The sequence below is a fragment of the Caretta caretta genome, chromosome 8 (genome assembly GCF_965140235.1).
Source record: "Caretta caretta isolate rCarCar2 chromosome 8, rCarCar1.hap1, whole genome shotgun sequence".
NCBI classification, from domain to species: Eukaryota; Metazoa; Chordata; order Testudines; family Cheloniidae; genus Caretta; species Caretta caretta.
Window position 1 is genome coordinate 60,182,597 of NC_134213.1, and position 21,933 is coordinate 60,204,529.

At 41.2% G+C, this 21,933-nt stretch overlaps 1 protein-coding gene and 1 long non-coding RNA gene across 5 annotated transcripts in view; one reads left to right on the forward strand and one right to left on the reverse strand.

Moving 5' to 3' along the window:
* Positions 1–11,063, reverse strand: part of BRINP3 (BMP/retinoic acid inducible neural specific 3) — a 291,595-nt gene extending 280,532 nt beyond the window's left edge. Inside the window, exon 1 of one of the 4 annotated variants that reach the window (XM_048861076.2) lies at positions 10,607–11,063. The gene's annotated coding sequence lies outside the window, so the exon portion shown is untranslated. Of the gene's footprint in view, positions 1–7,355; positions 7,794–8,909; positions 9,216–9,494; positions 9,931–10,606 lie in introns of those variants that run through there. The other 3 variants (XM_048861079.2, XM_048861078.2, XM_048861077.2) reach the window with 3 other exon arrangements.
* Positions 11,064–11,665: 602 nt separating this feature from the next.
* Positions 11,666–14,460, forward strand: LOC142073007 (uncharacterized). Its single transcript, XR_012669660.1, has 2 exons — positions 11,666–11,748; positions 11,844–14,460. It is a non-coding gene; the product is annotated as an uncharacterized LOC142073007 (long non-coding RNA).
* Positions 14,461–21,933: the final 7,473 nt, after the last annotated feature.

The following is a 21,933-nucleotide window of genomic DNA, read 5'->3' on the forward strand; positions in this document are numbered from 1 at the left end:
TGATCCAGCAAATGGACAGGCCTTCCGTCCAAAGGGAGGGGGGGAGGCTAAGCGGGGGAGAGAGAAGTGCAGTTAACCCTGAATCTATAACAGTTGGCACTTAGCTACTATGGGGGTGAGCACTATAGAAAATTCCATTGGTAGACAGATGTTTTCACTCATTTGTTTTGTAGGACACCTGTTTTAAAATCAGACTCAGGGAAGTTTTAGCTAGCTGGAAGCTTCTAAAAACTAGACAAGAACAATATTGTCCACTGCAGAAGAGCACAGAAATCAAAGAGAACTAATATCCACCTCATTCATAATCTGTCCCGGCCAGACTTTTCTGGCCCAGCATGCCTACTGAGTATCACATATCTGTGAGAAACACACATATACAAACATAAGCATGAGCATATGTAAGAAGCCACACCACCAAATAACAAAACAGCTCTGGTCTATTTATTCCCATCCATCTGCTCAACCCAGGTTGGTTTCTAAACTGAATGCTCAATTTCAACTTAAGGAAGTATTCCTGTCATCTTAAAGTGGAGATCAGATATATAAACTGTTAGCTCCACCCCTTCTACTCTGAAGACCCACTCTAAATCCCACTGCAATCAAAGGAAAGGCTCCCATTAACTGCAATAGAGGTTGGATCAAGCCCTAAAGCAAAAACCTTTGGTGACCAACAGGTTTCCAAGCATGACTAGGTACCAACTAGGGGAAGGAAAGTGGTTGCAGCAAGAGGCTACTGGATTAGAGCCCAGTTCACGGGAATTTTAGACAATTCCTTTAACCTTTCTTTATCTCAGCTTTCCATACATAAAATCATGATAACACTTTCCTCACAGGAGCGTTGTGAGGCTTAATTAATTAATGCCTGTAAAGTACTTTCAGATCATTAGATGAAAGAGGCCATATAAATGTGCAACATATGATGATGATGATGCTGTTCGCCCTATTCCCCCAGGAACTGTTTCTCTCTATTTATAGTTCCTGTCTCTGGAGGTTCTGAGTCAAATCCTGAGGTAGGGAGGAAATCTTCTGCACTTCAGATAAAATAGAAGTTTTCTGGTAGCTGCTAAAATGCTAATATTCTTCCCAAAGTAATGGAGAGTGAAAATAATGACATATGGGTGTTCTCTGGCTTTAGGAAGAGGGCCAAGTGAGCAGAGCACTCTATCAATTGTAATAAGATCAGTTTTGAATTGAAGCTTTAAGGGTGGCTGCCTGATATTGAATTCCCAAAGGCTCAGTGGCTTCAATTTCTTCCTGTTGTCCATCTTCTCAAATGTTATTGCACTTACTCCCATTATCCTGGTCCCCTTGTTTCTAATGGTGCCCCAAATATATCTTGTAGGTAGCTCTTTATTAAATTTATTATTTTATTATTATTATTATTGTCTATTTATTTTTGGAGTTGTTCGGTTTGATCCTCTGCTTGGGAGATTCTTGTGACTTGACTCGGGAAATGGACATCATCCTGTACTTTCATAGAGATGTCACCTGCTCTAGAAGTTTCCTGTACAAACTTTCAGTCTGGCTGGATTTCATTTTCATGTGAGGCAGTTCAAACCTGTTTTTCCAATTAGGATTCATAGTCAGCCAGAAGTCCTCTACAGCAGTGCAGGTCTCAGTGATGTCTCATTTTTCTTTCACCACATTTCCCCCCACTCCAATTACATTATATATTTTTTAAAAAGTCTGTTATTTTATAAACAAATGAAAAACAAAACTTTAAAAGATGGCAGTATCAAACAGAATAGTAAAGATCATATATTCCATTTCTATAGTGCCTTTCATCCAAATGGGCTCCAAAGTCCATAACAGATTTAATACTTGACTGTACAGGCTATGGGTCCAGTTGTCTGCTTGGGTAAATGAGTAAAACTCCATGCAAGTCAGTGTAGTTGTACCCATTTATACCTGCAGAAAATTTGTCCACACAGTTCATATATCACTTAAGCAGAGGGCCAAATTTCTGCTGCTGCTTCATGAACAGCATCACATTATTCCTAGCCAGTCCTCACACTTAAAGGACAGCTTGTACATAGCTCATGGACTACGTTCACAAAGGAACCTGTGGATTGGGCCCTGAAGGTGAGGTAGATAGAGGAACTCCTGTCTTCCCCTGATTCATGAATCCACTGGGTCTTAGGCAAGAGACAGATTCCTAGAGTGAGGCAGGAACATTGGCACATAGGGAACTTTTACTGTGAAAACTTCACAAACAACTTAGTTTAATTACCTACAGAGTTTGGCACCAGCTGAGCAGGGCTTAGGAGCGGTACCGCCTTTATCTGGGACTTTGGTGCCTAAAGTGGAAGCTAACAACTCTAGCCCCCTGGTTCTATGCCTAGTTGTGCCTGTTTGATGATCTTGGGCAAGTCACTTTAACCTCCTGTGCCTCAGTTTCCCCATCTAGAAAACGGTGAAACTCAGTTCCTTTGTAAAGTACTTTGAGATCTATGGGTGAAAAATACTATATCACAGCGAGGTGTTGTTATACAGGTACTTGTAATCTGCAAAGTTTGTTCTACTTTCCAGAACTGTTTGTATTCCTTTTCCAGGACTATTGACACTATCTAGCTGGAAGGAGGTGGTTTTTATAATCCTGTAGCTAGTATATGGGTAATGTCCAGATGCTCTTAAATGTTCACATTATAGTTATTAATTTATGGGTCTAAGCACAGGAACTTTATGGCTGACTGAGCAAAGATTCAAATCTCAGCAAGTCAGCTGGATTTAACTGCATCTCAGGATGATGATACACAATGCTTGATTGGAAGTAATAATTATGTCATGCGGATTGGGCAGTCTACTCTGTGTGTGTGTGTGTGTGTGTGTGTATTATTCTAGGCTTCTAATCAGTCTTGTTCCTAAAACATGTTCATCTGGGAAAAATGTTGTATTTTCTGGTGTATTTGAACAATTTTGACTTATTAGAGAATCTTTTCTGTAGCGGCAGAAAGGATGGGATTTAAACTGCATAGTGTATCTATAAGTTGGTTCTAAAACAGTTTGTAGTTCAGCAATATTACCAACCATAATATAATGCAACTAGTAAAAATAACAAACAATTTTATTTAGAAGTACCAATGGAAAGATGTTTACGGTTAATACTTGAAAGCTGACATTTCAGCTCTAATCTTTCTAATAAAAAAAGAAGATACAAGGACTTATAGTTTAGGTAACAAAATGTTACCCATTGTTTGTGGGGTTTTCTTAATTATAAACTATCACCATTTTTTATTTATTTATTTGAAACACTGTAATAAATTAGGGAGATTTTTTCCAAGGACTTTGCCTAATCAAGAAAACCTGCTTACAGAAGTTTATCGGACCTATCAATAACTATATAAATGAAAAGAACCATTTCTGCCTCTCAAGTTATTGTGAGGGAAACTGTTAAAATATATGTAATTAGATGGCTCGGGGAGTAGCTAATGAGATACAAAACCTCTGTCTTTTTAAGCCACTGATGGTTCAAATTCATATCCCAGGTCAACAGTGATAAAAGTAATTACCATCCAATGACTGTATGTGAAAAAGTTGGTGGTCTTAGTCCATTCCCTAATGAACAGGTCTTCCTCTCTAATCATACTAACAATGATGCAATTGACACTAACTGGCATCCTTGTTAGAAGTCTCAGCACAGATTTAAGGAGTAAGATCTGATCCTAGGAAGTGCTGAGCATCTACGTCTCCCACTGAGAAAAGGATGCACTCTCAGTATTGAGCTTTAAGTGAGCCCTGCAGTTCAGGGTTGAAGTGCACTGGTAGAATGGTGAGCAGAATCTTGCACTGCTGTTGTATCTGTTCTGCAGAAAAACAGATGTGCAGGTTGCCTGTCCATCCCCTTTCATGACCATAAAATGCATCTATAATGTTTTTTTCCCCAAAATATAATCATCCCTCTAGCTTTTTTTTTTACTAAAGGACTTGAACATGTTAATTTGAAAATATAAAATGAAAAGAATAACTTTTCTTATATATACTCAAAAGATCTAGTGACTACTGATGGTACTTTATTTGAAAAAAAAAATTCACTCCCAGCTTGACCCCTCAAATGGTAATACCAGGATTCAGCACCGATTGTATATATTTTATATCTGAGTTTAAAGCGCCTTAAAAACAGAGATTTGCAATGGAAAACTTGGCTAATGTTAAAAATGGAATCACTTTAATATTCCCTTGTTTGAATTTAGAGACGATCTTTACTAGCAGTCAGTCAAGCTCAGTGTACTGGGTGTAATTAGTAAATATAGCTGTGTAAGTGCTGGTTTTAAAGAAAGGGATATAAATTAGCCTCAGTTAATGACTTACAATAGTTCTTTTTAATTATGAATAATATGAACTTAAAATGATTAAATAATAATCTAAATAGTGCTGGATTTAAGACCTTTGTTCACTAAAACAATAACAATTGTAAAAATATTAATGATGTCACAAAACTGCTTCTCTCATTAACCAAGTGGCTGGTAAGTCTGGCAATGAGGTGTTACTGCAAATGTGCAGCATTTTCTAATCACCATTAATGTGACTGCTTCAGCAAAGGTACCTGACTGAAAAGCCATGGGATCTCACCTCGTTATAAGAGAAACCACTGTGGTTTAATAATCTTAATTGAGCTAACAGTATATATATATCACCTGGTCAATTTTCCTTTAAAGATAGGGAAAAAAATCTATGGTCTTTGTGAAAAGTGCATTAGTTAAACTCATAAAGCCTCAACATTCTGGTGAATGTCCTTGGTTATTTCTGATAATAGACTATATGATACCACTGGATTTAAGTACAACTCCCCAATCACTTCAGTGGGGGTTCTGCTTAAAATTCATGCCATAATATAGCCCAGTGCATGGAGAACAATATCTACCTGGCTATTTAAATTAATTTCAAGGCAAGAAAACTTTATTATTGACACTATTTTCAATGTGCCTTACAATGTAATGCCCTGATATTCAGAGGGCACCTGCAGCTCAGTGAGAGGTGTGCACTTTTGAAAATGAGGCTCTTAATACATTTTTGCTATATGTGAAAGTACGATAATATATCACACATCATTTGAACAGTATGACATAAAACAATAAGACCAGTTCCATAACACTTCACTTCTAGTCTCTTTTAATAGTATTCATTCCAATGAAGTCCTCTGGTACTAGTGTGTATGCAACATGTAATATAATAGTGTCCCCAGAGGGTTGTTTTTTTTTTAATATTAAAATCCACTTCTTATTCCAAATTATACTCTTGGTGATTGATCCTGCCCTCAGTGAAGTCAATAACAAAACTCCCATAATTTTTAATGATGCTACACCAGGCCTTTCATGAGGAGCAGACATACTAAATAAGACAATAAATTCTAAAGGAGGATTGTTGTTGAAAATTTCACATCAATAGTAACGTTTGGAATTAGGAAGGGGTGAAATGTCAGTCTCATAAAATGAAGTTACCCATGTTAAGAATCACATGGGCTAGCCTTTCTTAACATGAGCTTCCTGAAAGCATATTTCAGAAACATCTGTCAAATTGTACTTCTGGTGATTTCACTCCCAAAAGACGTTAACAATGTTTTGAAAAATCAGTGCCTATCTCTGATATGTAAAAAGAGTAGTCTTTTGGGGGAATAGAAAGAGGGGTTCACAGGTTACATATGACAGTTGATAAATATTGAATATTTCCAGAAACTACAATTTAGAAATTCCCACCTTTTTGTATGCTAAATGAAAACTAAAATATTTCTGATAAATTGATAGTATTCTTGATCTTCTCCCAATTTTCCATTTAGATTTGCGAAAGCTACTGGTGAAGGAAAACAAGCTTGTATCACTTTTAGATGGACATTACTTCTTTCCATTGAATTTAAAAAATTAGATGTTTTCTAGATTGATCAAAGTCAAATAGGAAAACCTGATTTCAAACTAATCCAAATAAAATCAACTATTTTAGTCCCTTAAGTCAACATGTATCTCCCGTATTTTGAGAGCAGTGGAAAGTCACTACCATTTATATAAATTAGAAACAAAAAACTTCTCAAACACAGGTTGGCATGAACAACTAGTGAACTAGTGTAATTAATTCTTCACAATAGAACTCAGACACTCAGTAATAGAAAGAATAAGGGAGGAATAGACAGTGATTATATTGCTCAAAGATTCTCAAGTTGTTGCGATTGTTTGTTAGTTGTACAAATGCTGACTTTTGCCGTGAGATCTGTAAAATGTTCAGCTGCTGGTTTGCATGTTTGCTAGTTAACATGTTCATTCTCAATCCTTCAACATTTCATGAGTGAACACTCCAAATGCAGAAACTGTATTGATAAATTTATGTTGTAGGGTTTACCTCTTCTCAATGCAGGTGGTTGTAAGGCTACAGGAAATAACATCGAATATTTTCCCCCTAAACTTATATACAAGATTTAAAGAGAAAATTATTCAGGGCAAGATTTTTTTCATCTCGTCTGTACATGAAATTGTGATATCTCTGAAACAGAGAGCAATGCAACAGAGTCTGACGACTGCTTCCTCCACTACAATTTAAACATTTCTATTTTCAAAGCAAGGTCTCTTCATATCATACCATACAGCTATGCTACCAGATCTAATTCTTTTTAATAATAGGAGTGTGCTACACTTCGAAGTTTGAGCATTGACAGCACTACCTAAACTCCAATATCTATACAGCCTGTGATGCTGAAGTTACTCTTTATACTGTCAATGTGCATTTATCCACATATGCTTAGTGTGCCAGTTACACTCTTTTTAAAAAAACAGATATTTTGTTTGTTTAAAAAAACCCTTCTCTTGTGTGACATTTAAAAGAAGAGTTAGACATGACAGTTTCTAGCAAATAATATATTATGGTTTCTTCTCTCAGACTTGTGAGCCAGCTAAACAGCTGTGTCCCTAATTAACTGAAAGTGCACAAAAGGTTTGTTTTATTATAAGTCTGTCTCAAAGTGGCCTTTATTGGTGGGGATCTGTGGCAGATATCAATATTATACACAGAACATTTTTCACTCAGCACATGCATTATATTTTTATGCCAGTCATGAATTACTGTAGTGCACAAATACACTTTCAATATGCTTACTTCTTCTCTAAAGGAAATCATTAACATTTAAAACTAAAACAGCCTTAAGAAACGCCTCACCCACACTAAATGATATCATGTTACAGTTTTCCCCAGTCCCCCTTTCAGAAAAGTAACAATTCTATGGTGCAATCAACCAAAACGAAATGGTATGGAATAGTTTGTGAAAGAGTAATTCAGGGCAGGATGCAATTAAACACTTAATGAAATGTACACAGAAAATGCACATGAATGCAGAAATAAGACACGGTATAGATTGCTGGTAACAAAACCCTTACCTGCTAAAATGCATGATGGTCTGTAAGTGCACAGACAGCAGTAGCCAAGACAGCCCAGACTCCTGTACTCCAATATGCTGTGACAATTTACACCCAAATTTCTTTACCTTGGCTTTTACACCATCCTATAGTTCATACCTCTGTTGCCTATGATTGGCTAGCATAGCTATGAGGTACACATAGGATTCATGCTGGGAGCAGCCTGCACTCTTTATTAACTCTTTCTGGTCACCCCGGGTGCACATAGATTTGGCAAGCTTACACAAATGCATGCATCTCATCTTCTGGGGGGAGATAGCAGGCAACAAATCCCCTGGATAATTCTCAGACAGGCTTTTTGTTGGGGTGGGGGATGCGAGATGGTGCAGGGGCAGGTCACTTTGTGCTCCTCAATCTGATGCAAAGCAAAGTGACCTCTAAGGTGAGAGACTCCGAGAAAGAGAACTCCAGCTGCCAGAGACTACAAGAGTCTGCCACCGCCTGGCTGCAAAAGTAACTCACTCACTGCACTCTGGGAACCCCGCCCTCTGCCGGTGAAGGACAGACACTACCAGGGCTCAGCCCTTTCCTCCTCCCCCAACTGCCACCGCCCAAAAGAAAAGCGAAACTTTCAAGAGTTGAGTCGAATTCAAACAGCAGACTAATGACCAGACCTACTTGCTTGTGAAGTGCGTTATAAAGGAGACAGGCAACTAACTCCCCCTAAAGACCCCTCTACCTTAGTTTCTATCACTCACAATGGAAAGATTCAAAATCATTTTAAGATTTGGAACAGGATCCATGAAGCTACTGGGGGGGAGATAATGATGATGATGATTGATGATGGTGCTGGTGATCTTTGTCAGTGAAGGCAATTTAGGAAGGCTATTATACAAACTTAAAGGAAACCACGCTGGATATTGCAGGTCTCTCCCCCTAAGGGAGTTAATTTTATTTACGCACTACCACGACTTTAAAACAAAACCAGACGGGGGAGGGAGTTTCAGGCTGTTGAATGAGGATACAGATTTTCTGAGTCATCTATCCTGACGGTGTGGTGAGCAGCGGGTTTCCTCTGGTTAGAACTGTTGAACGCTGGAAATGAAACATTAAGGCTAATGGGAATCTTCTCTATTAAGTATGCCTCATGCTTGCTGGCTGCAAATGCCCATTTAGATTACATTAATTGCATTGATTTATTTGGTGTTTGTATGCAAAGGATCTTTTTATTCCTCCAGTAAAGTACGAAAAGCCACACGGGCCAACCTATGTCAGTTCTTATTTCCGATGCATTCACACCATCCATCAACTGAACGTGATCTAACCAAGTCAGCTTCCCTAATGCTATACCTTAACCAGTGCCCAACCCCCTCCGAGGGCATAGAAGGTGCCATTCAACCTGGGAAATAGCAATATAAATCGCCTTTCCAGAGTACAAACATTTAACAGCTTGTAGATGATGCACAGATGAAATCCCCTCTCCTCAATGTGCACCTTACTGTTCGGGTTTTTGTAATTAAGAATAATAATACAATTAAGAACAACAATTAGGCAGAGCCTCTGACATGCACTTACCTAGACATTCGGCTACATCTGGGGTGGGGAAAAGGATCTGACTGCACTGAAAGTTTCTTTCCCCTGACCCGTTTGGTAGTGGAGGATCCTTCCCAGCAGCAGCAGAGGAAGCGCAATTCACTAGCCCCTATTGGATTTGATTAATTACACAAACCCTGGCTGAATGGGTGAAGGAGAACGGTCAATAATGGTGCTCCCGATAGGTTCCCCTGGAGGGAAGACTGAAGCGGAAAGTCACACACAGCTATAGCAAGGTGACCAGGCGTAGGGGTTCCATGCTCAGCTCCGAGGAAAGGAGTTGAAAGGGAAATGGACTTTCTCAACTGGATCCCAGGGCTGAAGGGCTTTTTAACTCCTCCCTCCCCAGATAATCCAGCACTTGAAGGAGAAGGAAGGGGGACTCTCGGGGACAGGAGCAGGTACTGAGAGAATACTGATCTTTTTCTCTCCTCTCCCATCCACCAGCCAATACAGTCAATCAAATCCTCATTCTCTCTCACTGGCCCATCTGCCTATTAAGACCACAAACCGAGTTCCTTCCGTGATCCATGTATGTAATGTGATAGACATGATCATATTACTTACCATACCCAGCTCAAGCCAAATCACCTCGACAGTATTGGAACTGAACCAATAACTCACTGTTGAAGGTATTTCCCTCCCCATCTTCTACTATTGAATGTGGAAAGAGCTCTAATTAAAGAAATATGAACGTTAAAAGACGTTGCTCTAAATGGCTCCATGAAGACACCCGGCATTTTTTATTTCTATACTAATTGCGGTTTTTTTCAAGGAAACCAAAAGTCCGCATTTGATCAAAAGATGGGCTCCATGTCAATGTGCGTGCGTTTTATTGAGAACACAGCAGGCTCCTGAGCTGCTGTCTGCACTGTAGTAAAATACAGGTATGGGGGCGCAGGGGTGGAATCAGAAGGTGCGATCAGAAATGGATGTGCAGGAAGGAGATGAGAGCAAATTCGCTTTATGCCAGGATTCGAATTATGCCAGGATTGTTATAATTCCACAGGATTCCCTTCCTCTGTCATGAAGGGAAAGAGAGGTGTCCACAGCATGCTCAAACTACGCCTCCTTTCCGTAAACCCAAATTCCAGACATCACCTTCAACTTCAAGACCTTCCGTGCAGCTCCAACGAGTATACTTGATCAGGTCTGAGAATCTCTCCCTTCCCTTTCTCTTTGATTGAATTGACTGAAAATAAGGCAAAAGCCTAACCAACCTGAACAACCTTCTTCTGTGGGGATCAGCAAAAGGAATGAACTTTCTCAGACACAGCTCCCTTCAACCCCCCAACTATTCTCATGGGACCCATTCTCCTATATTGAATAGAAATAATGCGTCCTTTCAAAATACATACGAGGGCCGGTGTATATGTGTGGGGTTGAGGAACGGGTTAAGGAAGCAAGGGATGTAGGTAGCAGGTACATTGTCTGATCAAACATTAATAAAATATGATGAATAAGCAGCGGAATGTAGTGTAATCGTGGTGCAGGTTATAACTTACTGCCTCTGGCTGTGAGTAACATTAATGGATGTGGTCAAGTAGGGCTGATGCTTGGTAATTCTTCGACTTCGGAAAGTAAAGGGATAGAGCATTAGCATGGCGAGACCTAAACATTACTCCAGATTAGTGTCAAATTTGTTAAAAACGGCATGCGCGGGAAATAAACTTACTCACCAGATGAAATTTCAGGAAGCGAGATGATTGTGGGCGAAACGTAGCCAGAATCCAAGCAGACAGTCCATGCTCTTCAGTTTCAAGCTAAAAAAGTGAGCTGCATGGTGGTGGCCCTTTAGAAATAATCAGCAGTTCCTGGTGGCACAGCACCAAGGAAAAGAACCCACTTTGTGTGTGTGTGTGTGTGTGTGAGGGGTGGGGGGTGGGGAAGGATAGAAGTGATTGAAAGAGAGCACCCAAGCCCCCAAAGAAACAAACAGAAAAAAGAAACAAATATGTGAAGACAAGGTGTGGGGAGGGGAGTGGGCTCTGTGACGATCCTCAGGCAAAAGAGAGAAATAATAATAATAAACCGTGAGACTTCCTAGAGGTTAAAAAAGGCGAGTGGCTCTGCCAACCCAGCTCGAGAGGAAGGAGCACAGAGAAATCTGCACAGAGAAGTACAGGGATGTGGTGGAGACAATGAGATACTGGTGAGCGTGGCTGTAGTCATCCTGATAGATATAGCAGCGGGGATGATTTAGGGAGCTGGGGAGGATCCAATGAGAATTCAAGAGGGGGCAACCTCGGAGATACTGCACTGCTCTGTACTTCTCTAGAGATACCCTGGGCTGTGGTTCATGATTATTAGGACTTGAATGGTAAGTCAGTGCCTTTCCCTTGGCTTTCCTCTGAACCCCCGCGAGCAAACACCATGGGGTGTGTGTGTGTGTGTGTGTGTAAGCGCGCAGAGGGAACTAACCACACCAAACCATTGACTCAATCTACCGTGATTTGCTCGAGGAACAAGCGTAGCGTAGAAGATGCTACAGGGAAGACGGAGCAGAAAGCAGCTGCGCGGGGAGCGCGGCGCTTTTAGAGAAAGGGAAAGTGACTAGGCGCCCCAGCAGCGGCTCCAGCTCCCCCAGTGAGAGTGTGAATCCCCCGCGCAAGGCGATGGGCTTGATTCCGCCGGGTCCCCGGGCCGGGGGGGCTGGGAGTGGACGGGGGCGGGGGGCTATGTTCTGTGTTTGGTTTTCGCGTTCGGCAAAGGCGGTGGGAAATGGCCCTGCTGCGGCTGTCCCCGGCGTGACTGTGCCGTTCCTGTATCCTCGTGCCGCGCAGGCTGCAGTTGAACAAACGATAGCTACAGTATGGATCGGGTAAGATTACCCCCCCCCCCCATTCCCTACGGCTACTTTTTAACCAAGCCTTTTAGCTGAGACCCTCTTGTTCTAAGTCAGGCTTCTTCCCTAAGGGTCCTCCTCCTCCTCCTCAAGGAGCAGCCTCTCTTCCCAGCTGAGCGTCTGCTGATCCCAGGTGCCTGGTTTTGTGCTTCCAGGTTTATCCACCCACAGGGACATTAGACAATGAGCTCCCAGGTAGCCGTTTGCCCTCTCTCCTATCTTTCCCCTCTCGCTCTCTATCTTGTTCTCTCTCCTTGGGCGAGAGGGAGGGGGCAATGCAGGAGATTGATTTCCTGGAGAGACTTGAGGTGGGTGATCGAGGGAATAAACATTGCCCCCGGTGCAAAGCGTCCCTGGTAAGTAAGTAATCTTATTTGCTGCTGTGGCTAAAGACGCGCACCGCTTCTCGCCGCTATTCATTCCTTGCTCTCTGCATGTAAATCACGACCTGGGTTAGTGGAAAATTTCCTTTTCTCTTTTCTATAACAGTGGCTCTTGAGTGTGTAATGAATTTCAAGGTGTGTGTGTGGGGCGGGGGCAAGCAATCACAGGGCTCCCCCTTCTCCATATCCTCACTGTCCCTCTCAGTATATAGACATATATTGAAGTTGACAATTTGACATTAATTAAATGAAAGCTAATTCCTGATTGCCTGCCTTAATATGTCGACATGAATAGCCTGCAGAGCCAGCAAGAAACTGTGCAATCTTTGAATTTTTACAAGCGTAACATAGCTTGGCCATGTTCTACCATGCTTCCAGTGATCAGTGAGCCCCATCAATACGCAACATGACTGTATATGTTAACCCGCATACACATTGCACTTTGTTGTATTGTAGGGATTACGCTGTATACAAGGCAGTATGCTGTATTGTATGTATTAGACGATGTCGGCTTTTCAGTAAGAATTTTTTTTTTTCTGATGATTTCATTGACCCCTCAGTTTGGCTTTCTCACAGTCATTTATATGTACTCGACTGTGATGTGTGTGTGTAAACTGGTCAACACCTTTTTTATATTCCATTTCCATCAGTCTTTTTATAAGAGCATCAGTGATTCCCGAGTGTCAAAGTAGTACAGGACTCGCCCCTCCTTCCTTTCCCCTTGCTTTCCCTCCGCCCCCCGCCCCCCCCCCCCCAATGCTAGGGAGAGGAAAGGTCACTTTGTTTATGTAAAGATCAGTGTTCTCCTTAACAAAGATTGTTGTGCATAAAACCCGCAGTGACTATCAAATAGACTTGTGGATTCAAGATATTCAATAAGGACATTGTCCATTTTCTGAAAAGGACAAAATCCCCAGGAAAACACAAGAGAAAGTCAGTGAGATGAAGTTGTATGGATAGGGTAAATCAACAGTGCCAGGTTGTGCACGTGCAGCACTATCTTTGTGTGTGAGTTTATTATTAAGAACATTGGCAAGCTCTGAAGGATACTTTTTAGATAAAGACATGTTGATATGCTAATGCCTTTCTGTTTTTCTCTATAGGTTTTATGCCAGTCCTAATGATGTCCTAGCCAGAACTGTTCTGAAGTCATCTTGTTGATAAAGGATAAGGGGGAGGGGGGGGGGGAGGCGGCGGCTGATTTTGCAGAAGATTACTGTTCAAGAAGGTTTTGTTTAGAGCCTGATCCAAAACCCAATATAATTAATGGAAATACTTCCATTGATTTCACGGGGCTTCAGATCGAGCCCTTTAATCTTTTTTTCATAATTATAGTGATTTTAATTTCATAGCAAGGCATCTCAAGATGCAATGGAAACAGTGTGATTTGATTTACATTTGATGTCTAGTATTCACAGCACACACATCCACATTTTTAATATTCAGAGCAGTCCAACTCTAATTGCTGAGCAAGTGACACCTCACCTAATCTTTCTTAATATGTTTACTCTGTTATTATTATATTTCATATATGTGTTCTACAGCTTCAGGAAAATAAATGCAAAACAATTTGGGGGTGAAATTCACCCCCGTGCAGAGGATCAGCTCAAGACCTAGTGGCTGCTTCAGTTCCACTTGAGCCCACAAAATAGCACTTCAGTGGTGCATAGGACTTGTGCAGGCGTTGGTCAGGGGTGCATTCACCATTAATGTTTACAACGGCCCTACTATAAGGTCCCCAGATATTATCCATTATGGGCCAGAATACTGAAATTTCAAGCAGTTGAATTTTACTTAAATACTGAAAAAACTGGTGCAATAAAAGTGTTATTAACATTAATCATGTGTGTGAAAGTTGCACATACACACAGCAACAATGTATCACACAGTAATTGTTTTTGTTTTTCTTCATTATCAATGTCTTTTTTGAACTCATCTTTCTTCCAAAACTACATACAAGTTTATTTTGGAGTTTTTGAGGCTGCATGTAATTTATCAGGCAAACACAGCACTGACACTTAGATTGCAATTGGTTTCTTACAAAAAAAATCTTCTATTGACAACATTTTATGTGAGCAATACTGCCATCTTCTTAAAGTGCCTACATACCAGCTATAATAAATTCTCTGCATCCTATTCTGCTATAACTTTTCATCTAAATATTTCATACACTACATATGTAGTCCGAGGAAACTGTACTTGACTTTTGAAACACTTGGGAGGAGAAATGTAATAACCTATTAAAGTGCCTTGCCCTTAACTGAAATTATGACAAAGTAATTAAAGTTAAAGCAAAAAGCCTTAATCTCTTGACTCTTTATGTTGCCAGTGTTTTTGCATTAGTGAGATTTTTTTAAAAAGCTGTGATTTAAATGTCAAAAAAGATTGCATATTAAGCAAGAAAACCCACCAGTGAATATTTAATTGCCATCTATTTATACCGTATATATTTTTCTTTTTAAATGGCTTGTCACATTTCTCAGATTTTGAATCTTTCTTGTTCAGTCTCTAGTTCTTTTAACACCCACAGTTATTAAACTAAATCTGTAAATGAATAGAATGTTTGCGCAATACAAAACAAACAGAATATTAGCTAGAATTTTATTTGGTAGAAACATTTTGACCTTGATATCTTGGTTTTAATAGAGACATGGTTCCATCTATTACACTGAAGTCCAGTGACTTTCTCCCCTGCCTTTTCTGGAGAGCTCTATTTTAGTATTTTTCAACATTTCATTCATGGGGAACGAGCTGCTTCTGTATATTTTCTTCCTAACTTCCACAAATAAAAAAAAAAGTTATTTATCTATGTTTAATACAAAGTCATACACTCACACACATACCTGAAACCTGCATGAGTTATCCCCGAACTCACTTCATGGGATGCTGTATATTGTCCTACTCTTCTGAGATCGGCTGCCCTCCACAAAGAGAAAATTAATCTAGTAACACATCTGGGCCAGAAACTGTGTGTGTGTTAATCAGCGTGGGGATTGGATGCGGTTTCACCACCAGAAATACTGTTTATCTACTATTAATTCTCCTTTGCATCTATATATAGTAGTGACTAGTGTGAGACAGATGGATCTTCTTCTTCGTATGGCTGATGTAGTTGTAGAGCAACAGCTATAATTTTACAGTCAGATGGGTAAGGCAGGATAGGATAGAGGGCTTAAGTTAGGTAAAGTAAAATGGCAACAAATTGCTAACCCCAATTGTTCAAAAATTATGGGTAAGGTATCCAAAAATGAGATTGACTTAAAAAGCAGGAGATTAAAAAAAAAACAAAAAACATAAATACCTTGTGGCTCCTTTGTCTGCTAGTTTGTGACTTGGTCACATTTCCAAGTTTTTTTCTGCAACTAGGAAGACTAGAGACTTTTTAAAATAAAAACTGAGATTCCCTGGCATTTACTTATCTCCAGCAGCTGGCCCTTTAAGAACAGCATCAAATATTGTGAGATTTCCAATAAAATCCCAAGAGATGGCCAAAACTGTGTTTATCTGAAGAGAAAAGGGGTGGAAGAGGAGATTCTGGCTTTTAGGCCACTTGCACCATCTTGGGGTGGGATGCTATGGGTTACACTTCTGACTGACTCAAACAGAATTTCTCCTGGGACTCTAGAATAGCACACACGTCAACAGCAGTTTAGCTATCCACTGATTTAGTGCAACATGTGCTTCCACTGATTGGTGTGGTGTAGTTGGAGTTATTGGTCCTGCCCTCTTCCCACCCCTCCCTTTCAGGGAGCTAGCATGGGCAGTGTGACTAGCCTGAAGTGCCTCCATTTCCTAATAGGATTGCACAATATTCCTGCACAGGATTGTTTGTGAATATGTTTGGGGTTGTGGTCCTACACCTTCCATTCCCCCCTTACCTCCACTGCCTCATTGGTGATCTCTCTCAGGGCTGGGTAAAATTTAGCCCACTATAATTGTGTTACCGTCATTCCCAGAGGATCTAGATAACTAAGGCCTTGTTGTGCTAGGTGCTGTACAAACACAAAGAAATCAGCAGTCCTTGTCCTGAAGAGGTTACAATCTGGAATGTATTTGGATAAATGGAGGTTGACATAAATAGGGGACTTTTCAAAGCATATCAGTGATTCATGTCAAAAAACAAGACACAATTTCAGATAGAGTGATTCAGTCGAATGAAGCTCTGTTGTGCTTGGTGCTTGGAACAAGAGTCAGCTTTAGACACATGTATAAGTTATAGCAAACGCCATTCTGTACAACTGAAGGTGGAAGTAGCACTGATAAGAACCTGGTACAGCTGTGTCCTTTCAATTCATGGGTATTTGCAACAATAAAATATATTTTGCCAATGTGTTTAAATGAAGTTTACTGAGGCCCAAGGAGGGACCAAGGGCTGGAAGGCTTTGGTAAAACTCTCCATTCACCTGCTGTAGTGTCAAGAAACTGCCTAAAGACAACGCTAGACTTTGGAAGGTGGTTTTGTGTTTCAGGCCCCAGAGAGAAGAGGGTGTGTGGGGAAAGCAATTTGCAGTTGGAAAAACACAATATTTTACTGACAGTAGTTCAAAAAGATAATTATTTCCTAACATCTGGTGCATTATCTCAATAGATGTAGTTACCCCCCATAAAAATGAGCCTAACAGTCATATTATAAAAAATCCGTGGCAGAATTTAAAACAATCTTTGTTGTTATTTGTCATTAGTCCATAAGAATCAAAATACATGGGCCACTAATGTTACACCATTAATATAATACCATTCTTTGAGCAATCTGTTCAATATATTCCATTCTCTAAAATAAATAAGCAATACTGTAAGCAATTGATCATTTGTCAGGGCCATGGGGCTAATGAGCTAGAAAGACTGTTAAGAGTTTAGATGTGTGAATTAAGTTTGCTTAATTCTGATCCCACTTGAACATAATGGATCAAAAATTAGGCAGCGAATATATGTTTTTTAGAGTTCTTGTCTTGCAACAGTTTGTGTTATTGATGCTGATTACAGCATATGTGCTTCTGCCAGCAGCAGCCCTAGAGGCTAACCATTCCCAAGCCTCCCAAACTTGGGGATACAGAGGTTTTGAAGATCCCAGGTATCCTATTCAATCTCAGAGAGAAGGAGGAAGAAAAAAAGGTGAATCCTACCTCACCCCGAACAGCAGGTATTTAGACACAACAATTATAAGTGCCTTAGTAGGACTTTCGGACGCTGACTTTCATTTATCAAAGCACACCAACATGCTTAAGTGCTTTGCTGAACAGGGATGGATTTAAGCATATGATCAAATTTAAGCATGTACATAAGTTCTTTGTTGAATCATGACCCAGCAGCAGAAAACTCCCATTTAAGGTTGTATATGTGTTTCCATTCTAAACCCCTGTTTTCAGTTATTTTTTGAAACTTTCTCCTTTCACACTGCAATTTTCTAGTTAGGCCCCGATTCACCTAAATTCTTACATATGTAGTCTACATTTGAAATAGACACAGAATCAGTACTTTGCTGGATCAGGGATCTTCCCAGAAATGATATTTTTGTAAAGATTGAGCCAAAACATTAAGCTATTTTTGAGTATAAGGAGAGTGAAAAATATATTTCCCCTGATACTTTACAGGAAGTCATGAAAAGTGACACTATGTAGAAACTCACACACATGGAACAACTTTAATGAACCTAGGCGGTTACATGACTAGGTAAAAGGACAACGTGACATGAACCTCTCACTCAACAATGTTTGGTCACAAAAACCTACTGGAATGTTTGGAAGGCAATAGTAGGAAACTTTTTGAGGCCATCTCAGCCAATCATTGGATTTTGTCTGCTAATTCAGTGATATAATATAATTATAATTTAAGGTTGCTTCTTGTTTATGATGCAAAAATCAGATATCTGAATATACTTTAATGCTGAAAGTAAATTTTGAGGCCAATGGGAGTTTATTAACCCAGAATATGGTCAATACACAATTAGCTAATTAGAATAAAGATATTTGCATATACATTGTACAATTATTGAGAAATAACCATAAAGTAATTATACAAATCCCTCTTGTGTGAAGCTGTCAGCCGATCAGAGCTTGGCACTAATATAGTACTGTTCAAAACAGGACAACATCAACATACATTAAGGAGGATCTATGTGGCCAGTTAGTGTTCTCAACAGTGTGCACTAGAATTTACACCCTTCTGGTGTGGACTAATGCACTATGTAGAGAAGTTCTCAGAATAGAGGGGATTTGACTATTCTAAAGGTATTAAGAAATAACATGGAGTGATTTTGCAAATCAGACACCCATAACCAGCTGTAGTGCAGAAAGTTTGTCTTTTCCATCAACAGAAGTTGGTCCAATAAAATATATTACCTCACTTACTTTGTCTCATTATATAGTACTGTAAGAATAATAATTTTGTAGTCCACGGGTCTATTACTAGATATGGTAAGAGTCCATTGTCACACAAACAGTAGTAAGTCAAGCTTATATTTGGTGCAATAAATCATTTTCTAAATAAGTTATTTTGTTATATTGTGCCTGCCACTTAACGAGAGTCTTACTTTTTGCTTGTTTCCATCAGATATGAAGCAGGTCCTTTCTTTCACTTCTATTCTGTTTGTGGGACAAAATGCCACAAAAAACAATAAAAACATGGTTCGCACACTGTGTCCTAAAAACACTCATCTTGATATTGGTTGTGCTGTGAGGTCTACAAGGAATCAGCCAACACAGTAATGATTAGGATGAGCCACAACCAGGGATGGCTGATAATATTTACTTATTTTTCAAATCTTAAATGAAATCAAACCATCAATTTATGCACACCACTGATTTATGTAACTACAAGACCTCCTTATCCTATTCTAATCCTTCATTTCTACTTCCCTCATGCAATCTGTTACACTTATTAGCTGTGCTTTGATCCAAGTGAGGTTGCAAGCTTTGGAATAGGAACTGTGCCTTCCAGTGTGTTTTCATGTAGCCTAGCACAATGGGGCCCTGATTCTGGCTGGGGCCTTTAGTGTTATCACAATAGCAACCCAGAAGTAGATTGGGTACTGTTGATATATTCATCTCTTTGGAATGCTCTCCCTAACAACCTGAATAAGCCACTTAGTGCTAACCCTTTCTAAATCAGGATTATTTTTATTTATTTGTATTTACAGAAATTCTAAAACGCATCACAAATAAATCCATAAATGCAGAAATATAACCCACCACCAATGAGCCAGGTAACTTTTAATAACTCTAATCTTCCTTCACCTCCAACAATGCCCCATACTTACAGTCCTGTTCCCATCTCATTTTCAAAACCTAGGGGACAAGATGAGTTTAGCACCATACCCTGATGGTCATCAAGTGTGCACTATTTCAGACTAGAATAGGGACCAAATGCCAAAGCTGTGGGGCCATGTGACAGGGCATACAAACCCTGCACCACCAGTAAAGAAGGAGTTAAGCAGCCATTCCTGGCCCAGGCAGCCTTACCCCACCTGCAAACCATGCATGGCTTGGAGGAGAAGCTTAAAAGGGGAACCGGCCAGCTAACTAAGGCAGCAAATAGTGGAGATGAACTGACCTATGTTCTGTGCTCCTGCTGTCTGACAGCTGGTTATAGTGATGTTGCCAAACTAGGGTTGCCAACTATCTAATCACACAAACCCAAATACCCTTGCGCCACTCCCTCCCACATCCCTTCCCCAAAGCCCGGCCCCCACCCTGCCCTTTCTCCAAGGCCTCGCCCTGCTCACTCCAACCCGCCCTCTCCGTTGCTTGCTCTCCCCTCACTTACTTTCACTGGGCTGGGGCAGAGTGTTGGGGTGTGGGAAGGGGCATGTCCTCTGGACTGGGGCCGAGGGGTTCGGAGTGTGGGAGGGAGCTCTGGGCTGAGCCTGGGGCAGAAGGTTAAGGTGCAGGAGAAGGTGTAGGGTGCAAGTTCTGACAAGGAGTTTGGGTGCTGCAGGGGGCTCAGGGCTGGGGCAGGGGGTTGGGGTGTGCAAGGGTGTGCTGGGTGCTGGTTCTGGGAGGAGGTTCTGGGTTGGGGCAGGGGGTTGGGTTGAAGGATGGCATGCGGGCTCTGGGAGGGAGTTTGAGTGCAGGAGGGGGCTCAGGGCTGGGGCAGGGGTTTGGGGTACAAGAGGGGGTTTGAGGTGCTGGCTATGGGAAGGGGCTCAGGGATGGGGAAGGGATTTGGGTTGTAGGGTCTGACGACGCTTACCTCAGGTGGCTCCCGTTCAGTGGCACAGTAGGGCTAAGGCAGGCTCCCTAATTCCCCTGGCCCCTCAACACTCATAGAAGTGGCTGGCACATCTCTGTGGTCCCTGGGGGCAGGGATGGGGGAGCAGTGGGCTCCGTGTGCTGCCCCTGCCTGCAGGCACTGCCCCTGCAGCTCCCATCAGCCACAGTTCCTGGCCAATGAGAGCTGCATGGTCAGCACTTGGGGCAGGGGCAGTGCACAGAGACCACCTGGCCTCTCCCCAGAGGTCACAGGGATGTGCTGGCCACTTCTGGGAGCAGTGCGGGGCCAGGGCAGATAGGGAGCCTGCCTTAGCCCCACTGCACCACCAGACTTTTAGCAGCCTAAAATCTTCTGGTTTGGCTTCAGTAGCCTCTGGGAGATAGAGCCCATTTCTGAGAGACTCCCAGCAAAACCAGGAGGGTTGACAACCCTATGCCAAACCAAAGGGAAGAGACTTGTGATTTTCAGAAGATTTGATCCTTGATGCCAATTATTTAAGGTTTTGTTTTTATCTGTTGGGAAAAGAGGGGACTGGTAAGAAGTGATCCAGGGAGGCAGCAGTATAATACTCTGGGGTGCAGGACTCAGCTGCTTAACACCAGGCCCTGTATTGGAACTGTATGAGGAGAATGGGCCTGGGTTTCTCTACCAACTCCTAGGATCACTGAAGCCAGAAACTGTATCATGATATGGGAGTGTTGCTTCCTGGGGGTATGCAGGGTTGTGAGGCACGTGCCCTTAGCGTGAGGAAGCCTTGTCTGTGCCTGCAAGGGGTCAGCTCCGCAGTCCTCCTAGCCATGGGTAACACAAGCACTTCCCTCCAGGCCTGCACAGGCCCTGTTCTCTCTCTACAGGTTAATGATAGGCATACTGCAACCCCCAAGCTCTCTGAGTGTCCCACCCCTGTTCCACTGGATGCTTGCAGAATTCATAGATCTGCTGCTCCCAAAGAAGCAGTACACCCCAGCTTGCTAGTTGCACCTTAGATCACAGTTTCACTTAACATACAACACATACATATGTTTATAGTGAAAATGAGTATAAGTTTAATTAACAAAGAGTGGAGATTCAAGAAGCAGCAAGCAAAAGTATTGGAAAAAATGGTTATATGTAAAACAAAATCCTAACTTGCACTCTAGAGCCTAGACTTAAGTAACAAGATATTTTCCTGCCTGATGAAGTTAGCTTACCCAAAGTCTTTGCCGTGTTTTCCATCCAGGTTGGTTGTGACCCTCCTTTCATAAGATGGAACACACTGGCCATTTGTCTCCTTGGTGAAGGATACTGTTGTCTCCTGGCATTCTCTGCATACACCAGACTAATCCTTTGATCTTAGTCAGAATCAGAACACGCTCCTGCTATTTTTTGTTTTTCCTACAAATCTTCTCTCATGTGAATTCACAATCTCTTCATTAGCACCAGACTTACACTGCAAGACACATAGTGACCAGCCAGGGAGATAATCATCTACTAACTTTTGTCTGGTGAACTTGTTTATCACATTCTAGGGACCTGTTTTGACTCACATCACTTAAAAACATAGTTTTCAGTAGATGTGTATAATTCAAAT